This window comes from Limulus polyphemus, unplaced genomic scaffold (genome assembly GCF_000517525.1).
Source record: "Limulus polyphemus unplaced genomic scaffold, Limulus_polyphemus-2.1.2 Scaffold947, whole genome shotgun sequence".
Classification (NCBI taxonomy): domain Eukaryota; kingdom Metazoa; phylum Arthropoda; class Merostomata; order Xiphosura; family Limulidae; genus Limulus; species Limulus polyphemus.
Window position 1 is genome coordinate 366,199 of NW_013666557.1, and position 13,165 is coordinate 379,363.

The following is a 13,165-nucleotide window of genomic DNA, read 5'->3' on the forward strand; positions in this document are numbered from 1 at the left end:
ATATATATATACATACATACATACACATATATCAAATAATCAGATTATCAAAAAATATTTATTTTTTATTATAAACAGGTGTTTTTTATAAAATGGCTATATACCTGCTCTCAATTTTTTATGAATTTAAGTTTTATACAATCTTAGAATTTGTACTTTTCATATATTTTACCAAAAATATAGAAATCATTTGGTTTGAGTTTGTAGTGTATATTAATAAACAAATTTTAAAAATAAGTGGACAATTTTTAATATATTTTTCAATCAGTATTTAGCTATTAGTTCAATTTTTAACTTTCAGTAAATTAGTATCTTTTTTCTTGACTTTTTTTAGAGTGTGCAATTTCAATGAGTAACAAATATAGCTGTAAAGCAGAAAGCTATACCAAATGCGCTATCTGTGCTCTGCCCAACACTGGTATCGAAACTCGATTTTTAGCGTTAAGTTTGCAGGATTACCATTGGTGAACATAATAAACATAATAATTATTTTTGATACTCTTGCCCCGTTATACAGTTTATATACTATATACAGTATATAAAATATATACTGTATATATAACCGTTATACAGTTTAGAAATAGCTGTTTGTACGTATAGTGTTTTGATCTGAAGACATTCTAATAATTAAACGTTACCGACTTCAATAATACATCTAAACAATGAAAGGTGTACCCCCTCCCAGTGGCACAATTGTAAGTCTGCGGACTTATAACACTAGAAACCGGGTTTCGATTCATGTGGTGGGCACACTACAGATAACCCATTATGTAGCTTTGTGTTTAACTACAAATAAATAATGAAAGAGTTGGATCTAAATGAAACCCATTGTAATTATTTTGGTGCAACAAAAGAGCAATATAATATTGAACGCTGGTCTTAAAGAAATTTGAAATCTCCTAACTGTACAAATAGCTGTTTAGTTATTGAAACAATACATTTTGTATTTTCCTTTTTTAATCAAGTATTAATTCAAACATCTTTAGACGAGTGTGTCAATGCATGTCTAGGAAAATATCGATAACAATAAAATTATGTAACTTGTAAGCTTTATCTTACTTTAAACTATTTGTTTACAATAACGTTATATTTTCTCGGTAAATACCAGTTAAAAGCAATAACAAAGATGACGTGTATTTAAGGATAATTATTGATTGTCATTCTGTATACAATAGACACTGAATTAATAATCAATATATACATTTAATTTATCTCTAGCTAAGTGAATATGTAATAAATCATGTATGGAAGATAACTTAGATTCCTGCTTGAATAAACTAAACGATTTTCATGCGTCATATAGTTCAATGTGTAGGATAAATTTATTCAACTCATTATATGATTATCCAAGTATACTTTGTATTTGTTCATTTTATTTTTATTATTTCCAATTAGTCTTAAGTGAATTATATCTGCTAGACATCAGACAGTTATATATACAGAAGTGAGAAACATCGCCCCATTAAAAAAGTTATGTCATGTATATTTAATTTTTGTTACAAACTTGTTTTAAGTGTTACTATGGTTTCATAATTTAAATATCAATTTTTGAGATGAAAGCATTATCAGAGATGAAGAAAACGTTTTATAATACAGCTATTGCCAATAAAAAATTTGCATCAAATACAAACGTTACTTTGGATGAAATTTTATGTTTAAATGTCTGTCGGTGGGACAGCGGTACGTTTACAACGCTAAAATCTGGGGTTCTATTGCCCACGGTTGGCACAGCTGATAGCCCAATGTAGTTTTGCTTTGAAACAAGCAAACAAATTTTTTACATATATTAGTTCTTAATTCCGAGTTCACTGACTTTAAATCAGATTTTAATGTTTAATTGTTTATAGTAAAACAAAAAATTTAACATAAAAAGTTTTTGCATTCTGAAATGGCATATATATTTGAAAATCAGTTTAATCATATCGACAAAGAAACTACCTTTCGTGCTGGAAAAGGCTAATTAAATCGAAACTGTATAAATTTCAATTTATTCTTAAGATGCATCATTTTGATTATTTTATTGGTGCAACATTCATGTCTAGTTAAACTGTATATTAAGATTTTATGAAATTTAGTTTCTTATTATTCTAAATTTTTTACGTGTGAAAAGTACTCAGGTTATAAGAATAGAGTGAATTGTATAAATATGTAATAAACACATGCATAAAAATAGAGTGAATTGTATAAATATGTAATAAACACATGCATAAAAATAGAGTGAATTTGATTCTATCTTCATTACATAAACAATTATTTTGGTCTACTTATTAAGAAGTCTAATTAGTTTTACTTACGTTATGTTTAAGTTTCTTTACTTAACAACAATTTACAGAAGTAATTCAGCATGTAACAAGTTATTATTTTTTATCTAGATATCATACATTATTTTGAAATAATAAAAATTAAATTAATTTTCACGCTACACATTTGATCACCTTAGCCTCATAAGTTCTAAAAATAAATGGTCTTATTTATGTATGATTGAAACATCACCTGAAGTGTAATAGAATAGAAATCCTCCTTCATTTAACCTCCTAATAGAATCTTTAATATTCATAATTCGTTAAATGTTTGAAAAAATTACCAAACTTATAAAGTGTGTACTTGCTCAGATTTATCTCTATTCTATGCGAAAAACATTAAGAAATTCTACTTATTATTTGCTTCTTCGATTCAAAACGTTACAAACTAGTAATACAGATACTAGTAAACAAAATACCTAGATATATTCTAGTCAGATAAAAAACGTGGACTAAACAGTTTACTCGTTATTCAGGTGTTTAGCTTAGGTGAATTCGGGTGAAACAAGTTTAGCAAGATTAAAGAGTTTGACAAAATTGTTATAGTATAGAACTTTGTGTTACAGTAAATTTTAATGTATGTCATTTACAATACTGTTTTACACTGGAACCTAATTTACAACATTTACAAATTACAATATGGGCAGCGCTATTTTTAAAATTAAAATAGTGTTCAATGAAGCTAAGGAATCCAACTGTATACCAGTATTGTCCAATTAAAACTGCAATGAAACTAAAGTACCTAATTGTATAACATTATTGCTGAATTAAAACTACAATGAAACTGAAGTACCTAATTGTATAACATCATTGCTAAATTAAAACTACAATGAAACTGAAGTACCTAATTGTATAACATTATTGTTAAATTAAAACTACAATGAAACTAAAGTACCTAATTGTATAACAGTATTGCTAAATTAAATCCTGTTATGCCATATTAATTTTGTTTTTGCAATACAAATTAGGTATTTTCAGGAAGGAATGTTTAAGATAAATATTACGTTATGTAACAGGTGAAAACTCCATCATACAGCAAAGCCAGTTTAAAAATTGAATGTGATACAATGACAAAAGTATTATTTAATGAAATTCAAATGACTATCAGTTTATTTAATAAAAGTTCAATCTAAATTATTTTATAAAATACAAATAAGTATTATAGTATAAATAACCAAAGTTAAACCGTGTTAAGCAGTGAAACCTGCCATATGAAATGTCATAAAAATGAAGCAAATAAACGTTAGTTATACAGTTTAACGTCAAATAATTAAAAGAACATGATTATACACTGAGTACTTACAAATATTTTATTATACAGTGCAGTTGGCTAATTGATTGTATAGATTATAGTCAAGTATATCTAAAGTTTAGATCGATACACTTAATATATAACAGAATTACATATATGTGTGATTTCTAGAGAGTTTCTAGAAATCCAAAAAAAAAAGCTTTTATTTAAAGTTTGATATAAATTTACATGTTTGATATTCGTTATCACATTCTTTCTGCCACCGCTAGGTGGTTAAACTAGCTTATTCGTTTGTTTAGTATTACTATTGTTTCAATAGCAGGCTCTCAAGTTTAAATAAATTAACCATATAGATGTTCATTGCTGATGCATGTCAAGTTAACATGTTAAAGAACAAAGCATAAATACGCATATGAACTGTTTATTTGGAGTTAAGCACAAATCTACACAGTGGACTATCTGTGCTGTATCCACCACGATTTTTAGCGTAATAAGCCTTCAGACTTTCCGCTGTGCCACTCGGTGGCCATATCAACTGGAATTAATATCTCGACTAATAGAGTCTGCAGGAAAGGGATTTGCTTAGTGTATGACTCGTATATGTTAACGACAATTGTGAAAAACAAGTTCTCAGTTTAACTATATTTCGTCAAATGCTTGAATAATAATCAGTAGTCAATATGCCATTTTTCTCCAGAATATAAAACAGTAACAACTTGCTCCAATCTAGTCCAATCTTGCTCCAATCTGGTAAGTGCTAAGGAGTAGGATTATCTTTGTCATATTACCATAGGTAGGGGGTTGCATTCTATTTCACCTCATTTTCTGTTGCTTTTGTTGTTTCAGACTTTATTTTACTTCATGGTGTCCACTGGTTGAACAAAGTTGATCATACTATAACTCTTGAGAAGTTTTTACTACAAAGATGTGTAATTTGTTATGAGAAGTAAGAATTGTCACGATCTAGAAGATTCTTTATTACTACCATTACATGTTTTCCATCCTTTAAAAACTGGTCAGGATGGTTTTAAATGTTACCATAATATATATGAAGTAGAGACTGAATACAAATTACTTTCAGCACTTAGTACGTTAACTCAAAACCATTGTGTTTTAAAATAATATTATGTCCTTTTATATCAACTATGGAATTAAGAATGTTTCCTTTATACCGATTTATGCCCATTTATTTGTATATTACTTTTTGTGACAAAATTTCAGGTTTGACATTGATAAAAATGTTGATTTCAAAATAATTTTCTTTGAAACGAAGCCTAGAAAAAACATTTTATAGGCCACTCTGTATATTTCAAATAATTTATAACAGCGTGTAGAAAAAGAAGTGAAAGTCTAAAACCATACTTTTAGTTTTTAGTTTATGTAAAAATCATTATAGAGACCAGTAAAGAATACATATAGTTATTTTAAACACTATATTAGAGGCCTGAAACATGAAAAACTTACCTAAGAAAACTACCAGTTAACTAAATAACGACAGTCAAGTTGTAAATAAGTTGGCCAAAGGCAATATATGAAATATCAAAAAATAGTAAAAGATTTTCTGCTGACGTTGTTTGTATGATTCCAAATAACAAGCCCCCCCAGTGGCACAGCGGTATGTCTGCGGACTTACAACGCTAGAAACCTGGTTTTAATACCTGTGGTGAGAAGAGCACAGATACCCCGTTGTGTAGTTTTGTGCTTAACTATAAACAAACAACTAGTATAACTTGTTAAATGAGTCAACCTTCGGAAATACGAATTTATTTACTTGAAACGGAGTTTCGAGTAATTATCCTTCGTCAGGTTTGTTTGTTTTTGTAATGAAGCACAAATTTACGCAATGAACTGTCTGTTCTATGCTAACCACGGTATCGAAACCCGGTTCTTAGCGTTATAAGTCAGACTTACCGCTGAGCCACTGAGGTTAACGTCTCTTTCAAGTAAATAAATTCATTTTTTTATGTAGACATGCCGCTGTCCCATCGGGAGACAAATTCGTTTTTACAATACTTGTAAAAACTTGTTTTATGTTAAAAGGTGATGACAAGTTTACAATACCTGTAAAAACTTGTTTTATGTTAAAAAATGGTGACAAGTTTACAATACCTGTAAAAACTTGTTTTATGTTAGAATGTGATGACAAGTTTACAATACCTGTAAAAACTTGTTTTATGTTAAAAGGTGATGACAAGTTTACAATACTTGTAAAAACTTGTTTTATGTTAAAAGGTGATGACAAGTTTACAACACTTGTAAAAACTTATTATATGTTAAAAGGTGCTGACAAGCTAATGCAAGAATAACACCATGTTTGACCAAACTGTTAAAAATAAAAAAAGTTAATAATCGAAACAAGTCAGGAAAGGATATCGAAAGTTGGCTATGCTCAACAGGGGGGTACGATAAGGGTCGATAAAAGAGGGGCCCGGCATGGCCAGGTGGTTAGGGCGCTTGACTCGCAATCTGAGGGTCACGGGTTTGAATCCCCGTCCAACCAAACATGCTCACCCTTTTAGTAGTGGGGCGTGTGATGGGCAGTCCCACTATTCGTTGGTAAAAGAGTAGCCCAAGAGTTGGCGGTGGGTGGTGCTGACTAGCTGTCTTCCCTCTAGTCTTACACTGCTAAATTAGGGATGGCTAGCGCAGATAGCCCTCGTGTAGCGTTGCGCGAAGTCCATAACAAACAAACAAACATACTAAGTGGACCCTGAGGGGGTGCACGTGGGTATTATTACTTATCCATATGCGTGCACGAGCGCGTCTTTTGGTGTGGTAAGCAAGCGAAAAACACATAGAAAAGAATATGTGACCGCCATAGCTCTAAGGGCAAAGAACCTAGAAACTGAAAATTTTGACCCATACTAAGTGGACCTTGCGGGTGTGCAACTGGATATTATTATTTATCCATGTGCATGTGCGAAATTAAAAAACAAAACAAAACAATACAAGTTGACGGTGAACAAGAAGCACCGTTAAATAATTCAAGAGTTAGCACGAGATGCCGATAAAAGTAGCAATTATTAATGACTCTGAACATAAGTAAGTTTTATATTTATGTTTAAACATACATATATATATATATATAAATCATGTGACTATATTTCAAAAATCAAAGTGTAAATCATGTGAAAATGATCATATGAAATTACATTAAAATGGCTTAGACCAAACATTAATAGTAGAACTATAGAATTATTTACACAATATGAGTTATCTCTAGCTTCAATCTAAAATTAGACTTAAGGTCGAGTTAGTTGATGTTCCTGCAAGAACAAATTCTAAGTATCAAATTTTGGTGACAAAAATAATATATCATCAATTTAATTATTAATGGGTATAGAATTTAATAGACTAAGTTATCTGTTGAGTAGTATCATTAGTAAAGGTGTTTTCATTCTAAAGACCAGAGCACATCAAATCAGTAACCTCACAATTGAGAAGCGTCCTTGTTCGATTCCATCTAAAAACAGTGGTCAATCATGTTCATTAATGATTAAGAAATTACATAAACAAGAGAGTTCGTTACTCATATCTAATTAGCTTTCACCGTAGAGACCATCCTAATTTACGAACCGTGAAATTCAATACAATCAGTAATGCAAGCAGTAAATAACAATACAAGAAAACAAATGTGACAAATAGACTAAAGTAAAAAACTAAGCCTTTTCAAACGTTTCGATTACGTAAGTTAAAAAATCCAAAGGTAAGTAAAATCACATTCAAAGGGAACATAAAACCAACAATAATGAATAGGCAGAGACTTCGCTTTATCGTCTTACCCTTGTCTTCTTTAGAAATTAACTAGTTTAAAACTCACTTGAGGTAAAAAAGGTCCATAATAATGAATACATTGAAAGTGCGCTTGATGAGTATACAAAAAGTATAAGTCGTCTTGTCTCCTTGTTATTATCATGTGTTTATATACCAATATTGAGTGTCACGATCAATTTCTTGAAAACATTAAACACCTAAATAATGTCATTTCTGAGAAGAAAAAGTATATATATAACATTTTATTAATCATGTGATTATATACCAATATTGTATATCACGATGAATTTCTAGAAAACGTGAAACACTTAAATAATTTCATTTCTGAGAAGAAAAACTATATATATATAACATTTTATTAATCATGTGATCATATACCAATATTATATGTCACGATCAATTTCTAGAAAACATTAAACACCTAAATAATGTAATTTCTGAGAAGAAGAAAACTATATATATAACATTTTATTAATCATGTGTTTATATACCAATATTGTGTGTCACAATAAATTTCTAGAAAACATGAAACACCTAAATAATGTAATTTCTGAGAAGAAGAAAACTATATATATAAAACATTTTATTAATCATGTGTTTATATACCAATATTGTGCGCCGCAATAAATTTCTAGAAAACATGAAACACCTAAATAATGTAATTTCTGAGAAGAAGAAAACTATATATATATAACATTTTATTGATCATGTGTTTATATACCAATATTGTGTGTCACAATAAATTTCTAGAAGACATGAAACACCTAAATAATGTAATTTCTGAGAAGAAGAAAACTATATATATAACATTTTATTGATCATGTGTTTATATACTAATATTGTGTGTCGCAATAAATGTCTAGAAAACATGAAACACCTAAATAATGTAATTTCTGAGAAGAAGAAAACTATATATATAACATTTTATTGATCATGTGTTTATATACCAATATTGCTTACATGTAATTCAAATTAGAATATTTTGTTTTGATACTAAAAAATGTTTTGTTTGTGAAAATGTTCCACTTTTCTTAAGAACAGTTTAAGTGCCAAACGTGAACGCAGTCATAAATCGCATTGTTACAACTGGCTCCCAGCAACAAAATAAGAACCTTAATTACAATTTTAAAATTTTTTTACTGTTACTTGAAGCATTCCAAGTCTCTCAATTGTGACTCGCGACTCTATGAAAGAGGTGGGACTAATCTTATTTTACGCACTGACCAGCTTGCTGAAAAGCATTCATCTTAAAACTACAACAAAAATATCTTCAGATAAAAAAGTTTATTTTGGATTATGATGCTGCCTAGTAACTCTTGGTTTTCAAGGAAACCGCATCAGAGGAACTGAAGTTAGCCAATTATATATGATAAGTACCGATGCTTTAGGTTCTAAGCTATTGATCCTACAGCGTATATATTACTCTGGTATCCAGAAACCGCAATCAAAGTCTCGGACGTATTTTTACCTAACCCTCAAACTACAGAGCTGTTTTTATATCTCCTCATAGCGGTATGATATACAGAATACATCATGTTGAATAATTTTATGTTTCCAACTTTTAAACACTCCTTGTAAAGAACTGACCAAAAGAAAATTGTGTAAAATCAAATATCTTGCATGTAAAATACATGGGGATCAATATAAATGGTATTTTCTTTTCTTTGCTATACCCTGTAATAAAAATATTGTATATCATAAGCAATGCGTTTCTAAAACAGACGGGGTCAATATGGACCTATAACCGTTAGTTATAGAGTTAAAACTACGTGACATTTGAAATTCTTATAAAAGCCAAAAGTGTCAATTTTACTTAATGTCAACTTTTAACATGTAAACAAATGTTTACTTCTTGTCATTTATCTTTTTTTTTTTTTTCTTTTTGGGAGTTGAGTTATATAAAATGTTTTAACTATCATTTGAAGCAGTGTTCGAAGAAGTATTAAATACTTGTTGCTTGGTGTAAATATGAAAGTTCATGATATCTGGGTGTTCATTGCTCCAAACTTACGCTGATTAAATCAGCGTAAAGTACTCAGTTTTGGATTAGTGTGTCACGATAAATTTCTAGAAAACATGAAACACCTAAATAATGTCATTTCTGAGAATAAGAAAACTATATATATATAACATTTTATTTCAGATGAAGTATGTAGTCAAACTGGGAATACTTTTATTATTTATTAAGACGCTTTCTTCTTGCTTCAGAATATTGAACTTTCTTTGTGAATATGAATTAGTTGTTCGGTGTCAGACAAGAACAGGTGTTCATGCACAAGTTATTATTATATATTCACGAATCTTTATACATGAAGAGTTCCTGGTCTGTGTTTAATTCACTTGGCTACGTTGAAATTTGCTTTACGTTTTTGACATACTTATACAGTCTGTTTTATTTCTCTATCTATACAATTACTGCCACATCTAGGCACGCGGTATGCCTTTAGCGTATTCAACTCCACCTCTAGTAGCCTGCACTGTTTTTAAACTTTCAAGTCTAGTTGAGAATAACAAGTTCAGATCAATACGGTTCTCAGCTTGTGTGTGTGTGTGGACTCGACATCTTCAACTGCACAAATAAGAATGTATATCCCGCTTCATAGAGAATTACCCATTTCGGCTCATTAGCGCCACCCAGCTGTGAACTTTTTTTTTTTGGTACATTGAGAAGAGTTAAAATGTACAACTTCCACGTGTAAGAACGAAAGGAGGGGCAAACTGGTAGAACCAGAGAACCTTAGCCCGCCCCCTTGCTACCCGTGCATCGATTTCTGGTCGCTATGAGTGGGAATATGATTTTGTTGAAATATCTTTTCGCTTCCCATACCTTGCCACAAACATTAAAGCAGTTTTGACTGTAGTCTAGCAGAACGATTTTATTGATCATTCATACGATGCACGATAACGTTTCTCCTTGTATGCATGCAACACTGTAAACTACCAAATTGAAAATCAAAAACTATACCCAAGAGAAAGTTCTGTCATCAATTAAAAAAGCTCGATTTCTCTCACCTTTTTCATTTGTAGAGGAATTTGAAATTGGAATCATCGAGTGGCTCAGTACTTGAAGGATTTAGTGAATGATAAGACTGAAGTAATGCGCTTTTCAACGAGTATTTAGTTCGTGATAGATAAAATGGCTCCTTCACATTGCTAACAACACCATATTTCTAACGTTGATTTGGAATCCTCTACTTACCAATTCTAAAGTTGATTTGGAATGTTTTACTTACTAATTCTAACGTTGATTTGGAATGTTTTACTTACTAATTCTAACGTTGATTTGGAATGCTCTACTTACCAATTCTAACGTTGATTTGGAATGTTTTACTTACCAATTCTAACGTTGATTTGGAATGCTCTACTTACATTCCAAATCAACTTTAGAATTGGTAAGTAGAGCATTCCAAATCAACGTTAGAAATTGTTTTACTTACTAATTCTAACGTTGATTTGGAATGCTCTACTTACCATTTCTAACGTTGATTTGGAATGTTTTACTTACCAATTCTAACGTTGATTTGAAATGCTCTACTTACAATTTATAACGTTGATTTGGAATGCTCTAAATCACCTCAGATAAACTCAGAAAGTGACACCGGTTAAAATAAAACGTGTAAAGTCTTCTGAAAGATATGTTTGTTTCCCAGTTAAAATTGACCCAACTTTATCAATATTCTTCGAGTTACACCAACGATTACAAACCTTTGAAAGAAAGGACATCAATATTTTGTTGAGATTAACCTAGGCTTTTGATACAAAATAACCATTTGATTAATCAAAGCTGGTCGTTACTAAGATATCAGATTAACAATAGCCTAGATAAATAAATCTATGTTTGCTCAAAACTATGATTACCACAATTTCTGGTTTGAACGACGATCTTTCTTGTGTTTCTAATCTTGGCAAAGAACCAACTAAAATTGGAATATGATTACAGTTTCTTGTTTGACTGTGTCTTAAACGATGAGCTAGGATGTAAACAAAAGTTTTCAATTATAAACTTTGGACAATTAATTACGATTAAATGTTTTAGTAGCGTGTAAGAAGTAATGATTTAGCCGAATATCCTAGCACGACCATCGTCAAGACCCAGGTTCTATTGTTTTAATCAATACCATTATCTGGTGTAAAATACTAGTTTCAAGCTCTAAGGGGACTCTTGGAAGAAATATATATATTTGCAAACGAGAGTGTTTCCGTTCGACAGAGTTCTGTCTTTTCTACCTTCTTGATATCTATAATGATTTTTTTTCCACATTCAACCCACTAATTATACTGACTGTCCGTTACAGACAACGGAAACTCTAATTATTACAACCATGTGTTCACTTGCGGCGTTCGACGTCCTATATACGTATCTGTAAGCCATTAATATATATATATATATATATATATATATATAGTAACGTATAATATTTATAAGTAGCACAAAAGCAGGTTTTCGCAAAAATTTACAGAATAAATTAACATTAAACAAATGTGTATCCAAACGAACGTTACCATGTTGTTTAATTGAATTTATTCAGATTATTTCTGGATGGCAAATAATAATAATAATAATTAGCGAGACGCATAGATACCAAAGAACAGGCATTACTGTTCAACGGGAAGCTGCATCTTGATTCTATTATTTAGGACAAGTGCACAGCAAAAACACAGATTCTAGTGCAGTAATACACACACAATCTATTTAGCTTCTAATTTATATAAAGTCGCCGTGAAAGTAACGTATGTCCTACTATTTGATGTCACGTGATGTAGTGAATGTACTGAAGTTAAATAATGAACGGTTACGAAACTAGCCATAAAAGTCATGACGTCATTCTCAAACCGGTTATTAAATATATTTATCATTAATAAAGTCTCTTTTGCACGAGGTGCGAGACGTAATAAACCATATCAAGTCTTCATTTTGTGGTCGCGTAATAAACCTACTATTGTGTAATGAATCTATTGAACGGATAATGTATATTGTTGGGCATATATCAGGGAACAAAATTAGAAGCTTACCTTTCTCTGCAGTTTCACGAGATCTTTCTGGAAATGAAATATTAATTTTTTATGAGCACTACGTATATATTCGAGTCTCGAAATGTGCGAGTCTTGAACGTGACAATATTTGAAAAAAAATGTCCCCAACATGTAACTTTATATCTTGCTTGTTGTATCAGATGTTAAAACGCCAGCTCTATTGGTATGTAGCTCGGTTTCCTACGTGAGACTCAGGTTTGGTTTAATGCTATTCTTGTCTCACATTTGGCCACAATTGAAAAAATAAATAATAATTTGCCGAATGTATGAATTTAAACTTTATGCTCATTACTACCTGAAAGTGAATATTATTGTGATAACTTTGGGTTTACTGATGTTGTGTAGTCCACTATTGCTATTACATTAGGCGACAATTCAGTTGACGCCCAAAAATCATCATATTACGTCCGAAACACAAACCGTGTATGTTCATCTAATATCTAATAATTTCGTATGTATGGTGATGTAAAAATAGAATAATTATAAATTTCGCTACAAAAGGTCATTCGTGCTCCATTTGAACGTGTTATAGTAGGCATGATTTAAAGAATGGAATGTGTTATTAATAACACAACTGACATATGAGATAAAAGTATATACACTGTATATACAGTGTGGTTCGTAAATAACTTCAATTTTCACTAATGTAAGAGATATATAAGCCAAATTGGGTCACAAGCGTCAGAAATACTCTACATCTTTAACGCGCTTATCAACTTAAAAATAAAATTTCTCACACTATATACGTGAAGATGTGCAAGGTTCTGTGAAAACACTATTCTCTTTGACTGTAACATATTTTGCT